Source organism: Sinocyclocheilus rhinocerous, unplaced genomic scaffold, assembly GCF_001515625.1.
Source record: "Sinocyclocheilus rhinocerous isolate Xijiao unplaced genomic scaffold, SAMN03320098_v1.1 scaffold1285, whole genome shotgun sequence".
Taxonomy (NCBI): domain Eukaryota; kingdom Metazoa; phylum Chordata; class Actinopteri; order Cypriniformes; family Cyprinidae; genus Sinocyclocheilus; species Sinocyclocheilus rhinocerous.
The window spans coordinates 1,629,553-1,634,217 of NW_015645559.1; the positions used below are offsets into that span (position 1 = coordinate 1,629,553).

Below are 4,665 nucleotides of genomic sequence, written 5' to 3' on the forward strand. Positions count from 1 at the left end.
TTTTTTTAATTTAACCACTGTATTTATAATTAACACAATTTATTGAGACAAACAACAAATATGTTTTTGTTTTAACAGTCAAAAACAAAATACAAATTAAACAATTATCTAATTTCTAATGTTTTATATGCAGGTTAAATAGGTCTTTATTGTATAGGTCTAATTGTCTCCCGAGGCCATAGGAGGGCGCAATGAGCAAAATAATGCAGCGCATTTAGCAAGTAACTCGTGCATTACGTCTAAATTAACTCATAAAAATCAAATATAATTTCGTAAATTGCATAAACAATTATGAACAAAACAGCATCATGTATTTATGCATTGCTTAATACAAAGAGCCGAATCGCCCATCACGCAGATTGCATTTAAAAACATAAGAGACGCAGTGAAAAGGAATAAACCTCCACAAATTCGTGACGTTTTTTCTAAAAGTTTAAACTGTTTTAACTTTGCATGGCTACATCTGTTGTGTGAGACGCGAGTGCAGCAGTCATATTTGTCTGTCTAAAAATGTGCTGAATATGCCTCTGTGTGAATGGCTTGGTTTCGGTTTTAACCCATTCAAGATCTTCTCTGCATTGAGCTTCTATATTTCTCTAATATTTTGAATGCATAACACAGCAGCGGCGCATCTCGTGGGCTAGACTAACAAAACATTAAAATGCAACAGCGTCACTTACATCATCATCACCGGATCTCGTGCACCACTGATGACGCTCCCTGACGCACACTCCTAACATTCAAATGCAAATGTTTATTTTAAATTCGACTAATATTCTTTTTTTTATTCACAATCTCCTCATCACAGGCAGGCACAGCACTCAATTCAGCATGTGTTCGTGTTTGTGTGTGCTGTCTGCGTCACTCATAGCACATGCCTATATCATGCACTATATCGAACATTTTTTATATCGTTATCGAAGAAGGTGTACCGTCGATAAATATCGATACCGTTTTATCGCCCAGCCCTATTCATCTCACATAAAACATAATGGTATGATGACTTCAACGTACAGAAAAACTTAACACTTAGTCTACAAAAGATTTCTCTATGAAGACATTTTGTGTTGGCTTTTTTGATTCATAAATCTTGATTATTTATTACACAGCTTAAAAGGATAAAAAATGCGGACCAAATAACGCTTAGTCCTGGACCACAAGGGCCACCCGATGGAACAGGTCACAAGAGTATATCTTGTAAACAACATGATATATAAATGTACAGCATACAAGGCACATGAAAAGGCACATAAGAAACAAATCCTGAGCAGAAACTAAAGCATTTAGCCAAATCAGGAAAATTTTTCAAAACAGCTGCTAAGCCTCTTCAGTTGATGTTTTCCAGCAGTAACGTCCGGCAGTAAATTCTACATCTGCAAATAACAGTTTACTTCAAGGCAGAACATTTGTGTTTACGCCTCGGCCCCACTGCGCTCCATGCAACTGATCGCAATAAAAGCTTCACTAATTAGTGTCATATCCCAGAGCTCTGTGCCAAATGAACCAGCACTGATCCATTTCAAAGTGCATGATTAGAGGCTGGAGAAACGCTGTGTGTGGAGGTCCTTTTTAATGAATGACAGGATTTTGTCATTCATTTCCATGCTTTAACGGCTGGAGATAAAAACTTTGCAGGAGACTGCCGATTATCAGTGGTTTTCGCCGCTGTACAAAGGGTCAGCGAATGATTTATCTGCTTATCTGTTCCTATGTAATAAAACCTCAAGGTAAAGAAAAAAAACGTATCTGCATGATAGGCTAATCATAGAAAGCAATGGGCTTTATTAGGGGTGCTCCGATCAGGATTTCTGAGGCCGATCACCGATCGCCGATCACAGACAGCAGTATCTGCAGATACCAATCTTTTTAAAGCCTTCTATTTATCATTTATAACTATTTATAGTGATACTCCAATCAGGATTTTTAGACATTTATTCAGGGCCTGAATTTCATTTTTGAAAATGGGGGGAATTCCCCTCTTAGGTGACTCTTGTGTGTGTGTGCACTTTGGATGAGATAAATGTAGAGCACTAATTCAGAGTATGGGTCACTATACTTGGCCACCTGTCACGTCACTAAATTGCTCAAGCAAGTGGGAAAACATTTAAACTACTTTTCTTACGTTATCACAAACTTACCATTGACAGAAATAGTAAGCTCTACTGCAGTGGTTCTCAACCCGCGGCCCGTCACGAATTCAAATGCGGCCCAACGTGGTGAACACAATTTTTAAAAAATACTTTCAGTTTTTGCAGGACATAGAGGCGCCAGCGCGATCACTTGCGTTTTTTTTCAGTGGATACACCGTCATTTTTGCTCATAAAGGTAAGAGTAATGCATCATTCATAACTGTAAAGGGTCTACTTTTATTTGTGTGCACTCACATCAACAAAACGTTGTGCTTTTATAAAATAAAATCAAACATGATGCGCTTTCTGCCGTCTCGTCTTGAACAGGCACGCTTCACAAAAATGAACCAAAACTCAGCGAATACATGCCTCACAGACATGATAAATATACCTATAGAAAGCTTTAAATTACTACTTAACGAAATAAAACAAATCAAAAACAAAAACTCTTTCATTATGATCATAATCCGTAAAGATGCACTACTCTCTAAAGGCGCGTCTAATGAGGAGATGGCGACCCCATCCTCTCCCACACTTTATCGTCGAGAACGGCCTGCTATACTGTGTCGCCCAGCGAAGGGGGGAGGAAAAACGGCTACTCGTAGTGCCCCGCACGAAGACGGAAACGGTGTTGGAGTTGGCTCACGCACATCCGCTCGCGGGACATCTTGGGGCGGCCAATACCGTACAGCGGGTCCGTGACCGATTTCACTGGCCCGGCCTGGACGCCGAGGTAAAACTGTTCTGCCAAGCCTGTCCCACTTGCCAGAAGACCTCCCCCAGGTCACCTCCCCCCAGCCCGCTAATTCCGCTGCCCATCATAGAGGTGCCCTTCGAGCGCATCGGGATGGATCTAGTAGGGCCGTTGCCAAAGTCTGCCCGGGGGCATGAGCACATTCTGGTGATTGTCGACTATGCCACCCGGTATCCAGAAGCAGTTCCTCTCCGGAAAGCCACCGCAAAAGCCATCGCCCACGAACTGTTCCTGCTCTGCAGCCGAGTCGGCATCCCAGCTGAGATACTGACCGATCAGGGAACTCCGTTCATGTCCCGGCTAATGGCTGACCTCTGCCGGCTGCTCCGGGTAAAGCAGTTACGGACCTCCGTATACCATCCCCAGACGGATGGGCTCGTCGAACGGTTCAACCAGACCCTGAAGCGGATGTTGAGACGCGTGGTAGCAGAGGACAAGCGGGACTGGGATCTGATGCTGCCGTACGTACTCTTCGGGATACGAGAGGTCCCTCAGGCGTCCACCGGCTTTACCCCGTTCGAGCTCCTTTTCGGCCGACAGCCCCGAGGGTTGCTCGATGTGGCGAAGGAAGCTTGGGAACAACAGCAGCCCACGCCCCAGTGATCAGTTATCGAGCACGTCATCGGGATGAGGGAAAGGATAGAGCGAGTGATGCCGTTAGTCCGGGAGCACCTCGCCGCATCTCAACGAACCCAACAACGCTACTATAACCGGGCCGCCCAACCGCGGGAGTTCCAAGCCGGGGATCGAGTGATGGTCCTGGTCCCCAACTCAGCCTGCAAGTTCCTCGCCACCTGGCAGGGTCCGTACACGGTGTTAGAAAAAATTGGCCCTGTGACGTACCGGGTGAGACAACCGGGCCGGCGAAAACCGGACCAACTATATCATATCAACCTGCTGAAGAAGTGGATAGGGACCAGGGACCAACTCGCCGCACTTGCCACCACGGAGCCCGTGGTTGTGGAGGTTAACCCCCACCTGTCCGCGGCCCAGAAAGCCGACTTGCACCACCTGATCGGTCAGTTCTCCGATGTGTTCTCCACAATGCCCGGGCAGACCCAGGTGCTCCAACATGACATCAGGACACCCCCAGGGGTCATCGTTAAGCAACGGCCCTATCGGATCCCGGAAGCTCGTCGGCAGGCTATTGAGACGGAAATCCAGCAGATGTTGAAGTTAGGGGGAATTGAACCATCACGCAGCCCGTGGTCCAGCCCAATTGTTCTGGTTCCCAAACCAGACGGCACCCTCCGCTTCTGCAATGACTTCCGACGTCTCAACGAAGTTTCGGAATTCGACGGTTACCCAATGCCTCGGGTGGACGAGCTCCTGGATCGCCTGGGAAGGGCCCGGTACATCTCCACTCTTGACCTCACGAAGGGATACTGGCAGGTACCCCTCTCTGAAAATGCAAAACCTAAAACGGCTTTCTCTACTCCTAGTGGCCACTGGCAGTACCGGACCCTTCCGTTCGGCCTACACGGAGCCCCAGCCACGTTCCAACGGAAGTAACTTCAGTAGAGCTTGTTTACATAATGAGTAGTCTGTCGCTTTAGTTTCAGGGTAACTTCCTGTGCGCTACAAAATGAAAGTAAGCAGGAAAACTAGACGGGCCGTTAACCTACCGCTCCCTCACGCCCTGCTGTCTGTACCCTCTGCCAAAACTTCTGCTCCTGTAATAGCAACAGTAGAACCTTCCAAATGATCTTCCCTTCTGTTCTGGCTCCACAGATTATCAATGCAAACCCCCCCCCCCACCCCTAAATATTACAATTTTAAGGC

At 46.3% G+C, this 4,665-nt stretch overlaps 1 protein-coding gene across 1 annotated transcript in view; it reads right to left on the reverse strand.

Moving 5' to 3' along the window:
- LOC107706621 (multidrug resistance-associated protein 4-like) overlaps nt 1-4,665 on the reverse strand; it is a 61,276-nt gene that overhangs the window by 53,624 nt on the left and 2,987 nt on the right. The gene's annotated exons all lie outside the window — the stretch shown is intronic.